General features: G+C 45.4%; 1 protein-coding gene across 3 annotated transcripts in view; it reads left to right on the plus strand.

The window, feature by feature from the left end:
• The window catches only part of LOC144690622 (ephrin type-B receptor 2), a 1,056,594-nt gene that overhangs the window by 384,878 nt on the left and 659,237 nt on the right, over positions 1-12,479 (plus strand). The window lies entirely within an intron of this gene.

A 12,479-nucleotide genomic window follows, 5' to 3' on the forward strand; every position in this document is an offset into this window, starting at 1 on the left:
TCTATCCAGCTCTACTTGTCCCCCCGCCCCCCCTTAAACCAGCTTATATTTCACCTCTCTTCTATTTTTACTTAGTTCTGTTGAAGAGTCATACAGACTCGAACTGTATTCCTCTCCGCAGATGCTGCCAGACCTGCTGAGTTTTTCCAGGTATTTTTATTTTTGTTTTGGATTTCCAGCATCTGCAGTTTTTTGCTTTTATCTTAGGGAAGATAGAACATGGGCTGGGTAACCATGAGGGCCAGGGACTGGTGTACAGCAACCTGGGGCCATAGGCAACATGTGGGTGATGATGGGGTGGGGCGGGGGGGGGGGGGGGTGTTTTTTTAAATTTACTGAATGGAATTCCCTGAAGCCAAGCGGCAGCCTCCTCATTTCTTTATTCTTTCATGGGATGTGGGCACCGGATGTGTGTGGGTGTCGCTGCCAAGACCAGTATTTCTTGCTCATCCCTAATGTCCCTTGAAATGAGTGGCTTGCTAGGCCATTTCAGTGGGCAGTTAAGGGTGAACCACATTGCTGTGGGACTGGAGTCACATGTAGGCCAGACCGGGTAAGGGTGGCAGATTTCCTTCCCTAAAGGACATTAGTGAACCAGATGGGTTCTTACAACAATCAGTGATAGTTTCATGGTCACCATGACTGAGACTAGCTTTATATTCCAGATTTATTAATTGAATTCAAATTCCACCAATTGCCAGAATGTGATTTGAACCCATGTCCCCAGGGCATTAGCCTGGGCTTCTGGATTACTACTTCAGTGACATTACCACTACATCACTGTCTCCCATGCTCAGTTTAAGGTGATTCTGCTACTTAGCTTGTAGAGGAGGCACGCCTTGGTAATGTGCAGCATTGTTGTGCCTCTCCACAAGTACATAAGGGGTTTGTACATAAGAGCCCCAGTGGTGGAGGGGTTGGCTGCACAGGGGCTCTGGCCTGTCCTAAACCTGTTTAGCAAGGACCATTCTCACCATGGTAGCTCAAAGCCTGCCATTCGACAGATGGGGCTGATGGGGTGGTGATGGGGGATTTGTGTGCAGGGAGCTGGGTTGTGGCGTGCTCTCACTGTTCTATGAGGATTGGGTTCAGCAGTTGGTGGCTGATGGTGGATCCAGGCCTGGTTCTCTGTGGCAGGAGGAGGGGCGGGATTGGTGGGGAAGTCTGGAAGCCTTGTATGGTTTCGGGGTGGGGAGAAGCCTAGGAGCTGGGGGGAAGGATTGAAGAACAAATGGGAAGAGTGTTGATTATAGGTAATACAGTTTGGTGCTGAGGTGGGGGCTTTATTGAGGGGGTTAATTTGATGGCTTGGGGGTTTTATTGGGGTGTGGGCTGTGGGTTGAGAGACAAGGAGGGGAGTGGTGTTGGAGAGGGAGCGAGTGTGGGTGTCATGCGATGAGCCCCTTGGCCTTGGGGCCTGGCAACATACCCTCGGTCTCCAGGGGACAGCAGCGAGCCTTCGGCTCTGGAGGGGGAAGAGTGATTCCGAACGGCGCTCCCTCAACACGGGGGAGTGGCTAGGAGCAGGAGCGGGTAGATCGGGGGAGAGCAGGAGGGAGGACAGTGAGAGGGGCTGGAGAGCCAAGAGAAATGCAGCCAGGGCTTCTCTACTAGAGCAAAAGGCTAGGAGTGGGAAAGACTCTGGGATGGCTGGAGCAAGGAGCAGGGAGTCCTGTAGGAGGGAGAAAAAGTCTGGGAGAAGGATGAAGGCTGGGGAGTGATCAGCTGAATATGAGTAGAAAGTTACTCAGCAAGAAACTGGGAGGGTGAGAGGACATGGGGGCAGGGAATCTGCTGGCGGATGGGGGAGAAAGAGATGCAGAGATAGATGAAGTTGGAGGGACATAAGTAACCTGTGTCCCTATGATTGTTGGGATCCCTATGGGGGAACTGTTAACTGAAATAATCAGATTTATTGCTTGACTCCCAGATGCTTCTACTTTTCGTAACTTTCAATTTAACAGAAAATATAACCAGTGTCAATTAAACATAAATTAATAGGCCAATGATACTTTAAACAAAAAGGTAAATTTAATTTTGAATAGTTGAGACAACAAATATATGTCTTATACAACCACATCACTCCCTCCAGACATCATGTATAGTTCCAAAATCCTCTAACTCGGCCTCTGGTACATAGGATCTCTCACTTTCTCAATCAATTCGGCCCTCAAGTCATGTTCACTGGCAGCTGCATTCCATCTGAAGTCCCTGGAAATGGTCATTACCCAAACAACACATTCCTGCAGAACCTCCTTAGCTGACAGATTTGATGGCACAGATTCCTCAGAGACTCCTTTATCCCAATCCTTTTATTAAACCCTGTTAAACAGTCTGATTGGTTCTGGCGAAACTCAGCAGCATTAAAATTGTCCAATTCCCAATCCCTGTCTTTGTCTCTCTGTCCTGTTTAACTGTATTACAAACACACAGCTCCTTGTAAATGTGCCTTGTAAATGTTTTCCCCTCTGCTGCAGCTCTCTTTTGTTCTTTATAGCAGGAACTCCTTTGCCTGTCTTCCCTGTGCCTGCCCACATGTCATTTTGTATATTAAATTTCTTATTGATGGTACTCTCCTAGGTCAAGGTTCACCATGTCACATGGACCAGTATTTCTTATTCAAGAAAATTACAATTGATCTTTTTACAATTTATAACAAACTCTTAAAAGTCCCTTTCAAACATTCTTAAAGGCAATTACAGATTCAACAAATCTTTTAAAGAACTTACAGATTTTCCTTACTTGGAGGGTGAGAGGACGTGGTGTGCTGCTTCGGAGTCAAAGATCATCATGGTGACCACATACATGATGATTGTGCACAGATTGTGGTAATGCCCCTCAGCAGCGCCTGGTCTCAAATCGTCTCGAAACCTCCTTGCCCTTGGACCAAGTCCTCTTCTGTCAAGACTGTGAAGTGGTTGCCATGGTTGACAACAGTCAGAGAGAAATAGAAGAGCAGATATGTAGGCAAATTTCAGAGAAGTGTAAAAATAATAGGGTAGTAATAGTGGGGGATTTCAACTTCCCCAACATTAACTGGGTTAGTCATAGTGTGATAGGTTTAGAGGGAGTGGAATCCTTAAAATGTACCCAGGAGAGCTTTTTAAGACAGTACATAGAAGGTCCTACAAGAGAGGGGGCTGTCCTGGACTTAATTTTAGGGAATGAAGCCAGGCAATTGGTAGAGGTATCAGTGGGGGAACATTTTGCAGATAGTGATCATAACTCTGTTAGATTCAAGGTTGTTATGGAAAAGGACAAGGATGGGCCAGAAATCAGAGTTCTAAATTGGTGTAAGGCCAATTTTGATAAGATCAGATATGATTTGGCCAGAGTGGACTGGGAGCAGCTACTTATAGGTAAATCTGCATAAGAGCAGTGGGACTCATTCAAGAAGGAAATAGGGAGAGTCAACATATTCCAGTAAAGACAAAGGGTGGGACCAACAAATCCAGGGAACCCTGGATGTCGAGGGATATACAGGATTGGATAAAGAGAAGAAGGGAGGCTTATGGCAGATACCGAGGGCTCAAAACAGTGGAAGCTCTAGAGGAGTATAGAATGTGTAGGGGGGAACTTAAAAAGGAAACTAGAAGAGAAAAAGGGGGCATGAAGAAACATTGGCAGGTAAAATAAAGGAAAATCCAAAGTTATTTTACAAGTATATTAAGAGTAAGAGGATAACTAGGGAAAGAGTGGGGCCCATTAAGGACCATAGTGGTAATTTGTGTGTGGAGTCGGAAGACACTGGTAGGGTTCGAAATGAATGCTTTGTGTCGGTGTTCACAAGTGAGAGGGATGATGTGGGTATGGAAATCAGGCAGAAGGACTGTGATATAATTAAATAAATTAGCATAGAAAGGAAGGAGGTTCTAAGTGTTCAAAAGTAGATAAATCTCCAGGCCCGGATGAAATGTATCCCAAGCTGTTAAGTGAGGCAAGGAGGGAGATAGCAGGGACGCTGGCAATAATTTTTAACACCTCTCTGGCCACAAGAGAGGTGCCAGAGGACTGGAGGACAGCCAATGTGGTACCTTTATTCAAGAAGGGAGGAAGAGATAAACCAGGGAACTACAGGCCATTCAGTCTAACCTCAGTGGTGGGGAAACTATTGGAAGCAATTCTGAGGGACAGAATTAATCTACACTTGGAGAGGCAGGGATTAATCAAGGACAGCCAGCATGGTTTTGTTAAGGGGAGGTCATGTCTGACCAATTTGATTGAATTTTACGAAGAGATGACCAGGTGTGTAGATGAGGGCAATGCTTTTGACGTAGTCTACTTGGACTTCAGCAAGACTTTTGATAAGTTCCTGCATGGGAGACTGATAATGAAGGTAAGAGCCCATGGGATCCAAGGCAATTTGGCAAATTGGATCCAGAATTGGCTGAGTGGCAGGAAGCAGAGGGTGATGGTCGAGGGGTGTTTTTGTGAGTGGATACCTGTGTCCAGTGGGGTTCCACAGGGATCGGTGTTGGGTCCCTTGCTGTTTGTGGTATATATAAACGATTTAGAGTTGAATGTAGGAGGGTTGATCAGCAGGTTCGCGGATGACACAAAAATTGGTGGGGTGGTAAATAGTGAGGCGGATAGCCTTAGATTACAAGAGGATATAGACGGACTGTTCAGATGTGCTGATCAGTTGCAAATGGAATTTAATCCAGATAAGTGTGAGGTGATGGCACTTGGGCAGGACAAACAAGGCAAGGGAATACACGATGAATGGTAGGACCCTGGGAAGTACCGAGGATCAGAGGGACCTTGGTGCGCATGTCCACTGGCCCCTTAAGGTAGCGGGACAGGTAGATCAGGTGGTTAAGACGGCATATGGGATACTTGCCTTTATTAGCCGAGGCATAGAATATAAGAGCAGGGAGGTTATACTGGAACTGTATAAAACGCTGGTTAGGCCACAGCTAGAATATTGTGTGCAGTTCTGGAATCCGCATTATAGGAAGGATGTGATTGCACTGGAGAGAGTGCAGAGGAGATTTACTAGGATGTTGCCTGGGCTGGAGAGTTTTAGTTATGAGGAGAGATTGGATAGACTGGGGTTATTTTCCCTGGAGCAGAGGATATTGAGGGGGGACATGATTGAGGTGTATAAAATTATGAGGGGCATAGATAGGTAGACAGGAAGGAACCTTTTCCCTTGGTGGAGGGATCAATAACCAGGGGGCATAGATTTAAGGTAAGGGGCAGGAGGTTTAGAGAGGATGTGAGGAAGAATTTTTTCACCCAGAGGGTGGTGGGAATCTGGAACTCACTGCCTGAAAGGGTGGTAGAAGGCAGAAACCCTCATAACATTTAAGAAGTATTTGGATGTGCACTTGCAATGCCATGGCATACAAGGCTATGGACCTAGTGCTGGAAAATGGGATTAGAATAGTTAGGTACTTGCTTGCTTGACCGATGCAGACTTGATGGGCCGAAGGGCCTTTTTCTGTGCTGTAGACCTCTATGATTCTATCCCACATTAAAATAAAAGTCACGCACAGGCATCTTCTGCTTGTCAAAATGATGTTTGAGACCTGGAACTTCAGGATCCTCATGGACAACCCCAACCCCAGCAGTAACAGACCTGAGCGCCGCACAGCCATCATAGCTCAGGAACTCAGGCACCTCGTCATCGACATTGCCACCCTAAGTGAAACATAATGTACAGGAGAATGCCAAGTGAAGGAGAAAGGCAGAGGGTGCACCTTTTTCTCGAAGGGCTTTCCAAAGGAGCAAAGACGCTTCCATGGGTTGGACTTTGCCATCAAAAATGAGATGGTCTGGCACCTCACTCCCTATGAGATAAGTGAGTGCCTCATGTCTGCTAGGCTCAGCCTAATGAGGAATCAACATGGCATTGTCATCAGCACATACGCTTCTACACTTGAGGCAACAGTTGAGACCGAGCTAGGATTCCACACTAACCTTGAGCAATCTCTAACCCGAGTCCTAGCAATGACAAACTGATCCTCCTCGGAGATTTCAAAACCAGAGTCAGGAAGGATGCAAATCTCTGGAAAGGTGTGATAGGCAAGGAAGGAATAGGGAAAGCAAACTGCAATGGAATCCTCCTCCTGATGAAGTATCTAGAACATGTTTTTGCCATAATCATGAGTGAGACAAGCACAAGGCCTCATGGCAACACCCATGCTCCAAACATTGGCACCCGCTCAACTACATCATTGTTTGAGCGAGGGACTGCAGAGATTCCCACATCATCCATGCCATGTCCGGGACCGATGACGGCTTGACCAACCCAATATACCACTCCATCATGCAACTTGGCCCCCAAATAGGGGAGGCAAATGGAAGCAATGTCACGAGAAAATTAACATCAAAGATCTCAAAGATACCACCAAGGCAGACCTACTCAGTCAGTGCCTCACTGACAACCTCTCAACCTCCAGCCACAAGCTGGAGCTACAGTGTGCCCATCGTGCCTGCCCAACCCTAAAGTCCACCATAACAAGTACTTGCAAAGAGGTCCTTGACCTCTCTAGCAGGGAACATGGTGACTTGTCTGACAAAAATGACCAAGAGATACAGGATCTAATGCAATGTAAGCACAAAGCTTTCACAGATAGGAAACTTCACCAAACCTGATGGGAAAAGCAGCAGTCCTACAGGCACCTGAATGCAGCGGGATAACATAAAGCCCCCGACTTAGAGAACAAATGGTGAGTAGAATCAGCATGGGAGATCCAACACAAGGACACCAAAGACATGGGTGTTTTAATGTAAAGCATTTAAGGGCTTACCCCACTGAGAGCCAAGCCAGGAGTTCAATAAAGACAGGGAGGCAGTCAGTGTTCGCTTGAGGGACCATTTTGTGGAACTTCTCAACCGAGACTCTGGCGGAATTTTACGGCCCTGTCGTGGCGGGGGCGGAGCCAGAAAATGCAGCACGCCATTCAAAACTCCACTGATTTTGGCGGGACCAGAAGACCCGGCTGGCGGGAGGGGCTGTAAAATTCCGCCCTCTGTCTTTGATTTGACTGCCCTCAACTCAGTTCCTCAATATCCTGCCTGGCTCAGTCTAGGCACTGCTCTGATCTGAAGTGAAGTTGAAAAAGCCATTCAACAGCTGAAAACCAACAAAGCGTCTGGAGCAGATGAAATCCTTACTAGCAAAGATACATTCCTGCCAAGACTGCACAACCTCATAGCCCTCAAATGGGGAGAGGAATGCGTGCCAAGGGATCTCATAGTATCTGTGATTGCAACAACTTAATGAAGAGAGACAAGTCCAATTGCAGTAACTACAGAGGCACCACAGACATGATCTTTACTGCATGGCAAATCCAAGAGGAATACAAGGAACAGCACCAACGGCTGTCATGGCCTCTTTCAATCTTACAAAAGCCTTGGAATCAACCATGAAGGCTTATGGGGTATCTTCCTCAAATTTGGCTGCCCGCAGAAATTTGTTGCTATGCTTGCCTACTCCACGGTGATCTGCTAGCCATGATCCTCACCAACGGGACCACTACAAACTCTATTTCAGTGAAGACTGGGGTGAAACAAGGATGTGTCATCACATCAAGCTTCTCCTCCGTCTTCCTTATTGCAATACTGACCTGGCCTCCAGCAAACTACCCACAGGCATGGAGATAATATATAGAACAGACAGGAAACTGTTCAATCTATGCCACCTTCAATCCAAGACCAAAATCACTCCAACTTCAGTCATTGAGCTCCATTATGCAGGTACCACTTTTGTGTGCATTCACTGAGCTCCAGGTCATTGTCAACTCCTTCCCTGAAACATATAAGAAAATGGGCCTTTCATGAAACACCCAGAAAACTAAGGTCCTGTTCTAACCAGCTCCCAAAGGAAATTAAGATCAAGGTAAGACCCTAGAAAATGTGGGCCATTTTCCATATCTTGGGAGCCTCCTATCAACAAAGGCAGATATAGCTGAGGAAATCATTATCGCTTCCAATGTGTCAGCTGAGCCTTCGGCTGACTGAGGAAAAGAGTATTTGAAGATTAGGATCTCAATCATAAAACTAAGGTTCTGGCTTACCAGGCAGCAGTGATCCCTCTGCTCCTATATGCATCAAAGACTTCGATAGCCTACAGTCAGCATCTCAAAGCACTGGAGAAGAACCACCACTGGTACCTTCGCAAGATCCTCCAAATCCGGTGGCAAGAAATGACGGTGCCATATCCCAAGCCAACATTACCAGCATCAAGGCACTAATCATTCCAAACCAGCTCCATTGGGCAGGACACCATATGCCTTACAGCAGGCTTCCGAAGAAACTGCTCTACTTGGAATTTGGTTGAGGCAGGAGACTATCAGAAAGACAGCAAAAATGCTTTAGTGATGCCCTCAAAGCACCCCTGAGGAGGTCAAACATCCCCAATAATTCATAGGAGTCCTTGTCCTATGACTGATCAAAATGGAGAAGGTACAGCCGGGAAGGCATTGAACACATCGAGAGAAGTTGTAGGAAACATGCAGAGAGGAAGCTATCATACAGAACAACCTCCAAACACCTCATCTAACCTTCAAGCACTATCTAACCCACATAGAATAGAGTAGAACCATAGAATTGTTACAGCACCGAAGAAGGCCATTTGGCCCATTGGTCCCATGTTGGCTGCCCTAAGGAGCAATTCATGTACTGCCACACCTCAACCATCTCCTCACATCCCTGCACATTCCTCCTTTTCAGATATTTAGAGAATTTAGAAAATGTAGAAAAATTTATGGCACAGAAGGGGGCCACTCTGCCCATTGTGTCCTCTCCAGCTGAAAATAAAAAAGTTGCAGAGTCTGCAGATTGTGCATTGGACTTGTCAGCCATCTCAGAACCCATCAAACTGGAGTGGAAGTAAGTCATCCACAATCCCAAGCAACTGTCTAAGAAGAAGATTTATGCCAGTTTTTATTAATACCATCCAGATGTTTGCTAGTTGTAACATGCAGTTACCAAAATATAGCATTCCCTCTGTTCCTATTCCAGTAGTTCTACTTTACCTGATCATGCTGAACCTATCTGGTACTGACTCTCGTGATGACAGGCATGGCTCTGCTGAGTAACTTTGCATCCTATTTGTCACCTTGCGGCTTTTGTTCCAATTTGGAAGTCCCGTGTTCTTTAAGAGCTTGGCAATGTACCTGGCTCTATCCTGGTGTTATCTCATACGTCCAATGCACTTTAGTCTTTTCTTCAATATAACTAAATATCTGCCTCCAATCACAAAGCCTAAATTGTTGTTGATATTGTATATACTTGCTGTGCCTGTCTGCTTCCTTCACACTCATACTTTCTTCCAGATAACATAAAAGGTAGACAAACCTATGGTCAAGAATTAGTCAGTCAGTGGATGAGATCCTGGGCTTTCAAAATAGGAGCATAGAGTGCAAAAGCAAGAATAAACTTCATAAATCACTGGTAGGACTCAACTGGAGTACTGTGTCCAATTCTGAGAACTGCATTAAGGAAGTCAAGGCTTTGGAGAGGGTGCAGAGGAATGGTACCATGCTGAGGGACTTATGGAGAGACTGGAGAGGTTGTTCTCCTTAGAGAAGAGAAGGATAAGGGGTTATTTAATAAAAGTGTTCAAAGTTATGGAGGACTTAGACAGAGTAAATAAGTAGAAATTGTTTGAAGTGATGGGAGAGTCAGTAACCAAAGGATGCATGCAAATTTAAGATAATTGGTGAATGAACCAGAGGAGAGGTTAGAAGAAATGTTTTTAACAGAAATGTTTTAACACAGAAAGGTAGTAGGATCTGAAAGGATGATAGAAACAGATTCAATAGCAACTTTCAAAAGGACATTGATGCATATTAAAAAGGAAACATTTGCAAGTGTATGGGGAAAGAGAAGTGGGACAAATTGGATAACTGTCAAACAGCTGAAGTAAGCACAGCACCGAATGGTCTTCTGCTGTGCAGAATTATTTTATAATTCAGTCCCTTGACCCTGTCAAATTGTGGCTGATCTGCACCTTAACTTTGCTTAATCTTTGCTCCATATCCAATTCTCGCACTGTGTGGGATTTTGAGGGCATTTCACCTGTCTGGGTGACCACATGTGTAGGAAGTGTCCTCAGCTGCTTGCGCTTGAGCTCAGCATATCTGAGCTTGAGGGGCAGCTGGAGTCATTGCGGAGCATCGGGAGGATGAGAGTTTCCTGGATCATATGTTTCAGGAGGCAGTCACTCCATAGGCAGAGAGAGTTCAAGATAGTAGGTGGGTGGCCATCAGGAAGAGCAGGAAACGCAGGAGTCTTTGGGGTGTATACCACTCTCAAACCAGCACTCAGTATTGGAAGCTATTGGGAGTGTTGACACCTTGAAGGAGTGCAATCCAGACTAGGGCATCAGTGGACAAGGGACTGACAGGAGGTAGCAGCAAAAACCAGAAATGCAGTCATTATAGGAGATTCTATAGTTAGGGGGACAATCATACATTTCCGTAACTGTCGTCCTGCATCTCTTCCAGGACATTGTTTGAGATCCAAGAGTCTACTTTGCTCTGGGCTTTTGGTTTTCGAGTAACATCATAGGCACAGCAATCCAGGCCAAGGCTCACTGGCAAACTTATCTGTGCTCCTTCAACATTCACGTGGCAGCCACAATAATGGCTGCTGTCAGGAGTTTCAATAGGGCCCACACTTCATTTGGCCCATCTACGTTTCCACCCCTGTCACTGCTAGTTGGTTACCAAAACCTTCTCCAAACCAATTAGTGGTTACCCCCTTGAAAATTGTGACTAAATTCTGCTTCCCTTTTAGGGAGATGATGGGCTGGGAGCAGTATGAAACATTCTGACTTCCACTTCCTGTCCTCAACATGAAAATTCAGCCCTGTTTCTCTGCGTGTCTGTATGCATGTGTCTGTGTGTGTGTGTGTGTGTGTGTCTGTGAGCATGTGTATCTATGTCTCTGTGTCTGTGCCTGTGTGTGTCTCTGTGAGTCTGTATGCATATGTCTCTATGTGTGTGTCTCTGTGTTTCTGTGAGCATGTGTCTCTGTGTGTGTTTGTCTCTCTGTGTATCTCTCTTTGTGTCTCTGTGTTTCTATGAGCATGTGTATCTGTGTCTCTATGTGCATGTGTCTCTGCATACCTGTATGCATGTGTCTCTGTGTCTATGTGTGTGTCTCTGTGTCTCCCTGTGTGTGTATCTCTGTGTATCTGTCAGCCTGTATCTATGCCTCTGTGTCTGTGTGTGTGTGTGTCAGTGTGTCTGTGAGCATGTGTATCTATATCTCTGTGTCTGTGTGCATGTGTCCCTGTGTCTGTGTGTGTGTATCTCTCTGTGTCTGTGAGCATGTGTATCTATGCCTCTGTGTATATGCATGTGCCCCTGTGTGTATGTGTCTGTGTGTCTGCGAGCATGTGTATTTATGCCTGTGTCTGTGTGTGTGTCTCTGTATTTTGTGTGTATCTGTGTGTTTGGGAGCATGTGTATCTATGTCTCTGTGTCTGTGTGCATGTGTCTCTATGTCTGTGCATGTATCTCTGTGTCTGTGTGTGTACCTCTGTGTGTCTGTGAGCATGTGTATCTATGTCTGTGTGTGTGTCTGTGTGCATGTGTCCCTGTGTGTGTGTGTGTGTGTGTGTCCCTGTGTTTGTGTGTGTTTCTGTGTGTGTATGTGTCTCTGTGTCTGTGTACGTACCTGCAGTTCAAAACTCCATTGACTTTGGTGGGACTGTAAGATCCCACCAGTGTAAAATTCCCTCTCTGTTTGTGTCTCTCTCTGTCTGTGTGCACGTGCCTCTGGTCTGTGTGTGTCTCTGTGTGCACATGTCTCTGTGCATATGTGTGCATGTCTCTGTTTCTGTCTGCCTGTGTGCGTGTGTGTGTGTGTGCACGTGTCTATATGTATTTGTGTCTGTCTGTGTGTGTGTGTGTGTGTGTGTGTCTCTGTCTGTTTCTGTGTCTCTCTGTTTGTATGGTGTGTGTGTGTCTCCATCCATCTGTCTGTATGTGTATTTTGGGGAAGGAAGAGATCAGCACAGTTTCCTTCACTTTTAAAAAGTTTGCAAAGCTTTCTTCTAAGTAATGTAAATATCTGAATTTAAACACTTATTTACATTTGTAGATCCTTCTTAATGGGGCATTTTGAACAATAAATAATACAATATTTATTGACAGGATTATTGTATGTATTTGAGTTAAATCAGTGTGTGAGAGAGACTTTGCTGCATCCCTCACCCTCCTGATCCAAATGAAATCTCTTAAAATGTTCATAATTTTCGAGAGTATTCTTGAACGAGAAACAGGAATGACAGAATCAGCCACCCAGGCTCAGGAACAGTTTCAGAACAAAATATTATTCTAACTGCCCTTTTCATTAGAATTCAACCAATGAAATATCCATAATGTGCGATTGCAAATTCCAAAAGCTTTGCTGAGTCAGTTTATCATGGCTGGCCATTTTGCTATATTCATCATTCGCTTGTTGATGGTGGATGTGACAAATCAGATTATCAGGTGAAGGAAAGAGAACTGGACCAAGGA

Source organism: Cetorhinus maximus, chromosome 15 (assembly GCF_964194155.1).
Source record: "Cetorhinus maximus chromosome 15, sCetMax3.hap1.1, whole genome shotgun sequence".
NCBI lineage: Eukaryota > Metazoa > Chordata > Chondrichthyes > Lamniformes > Cetorhinidae > Cetorhinus > Cetorhinus maximus.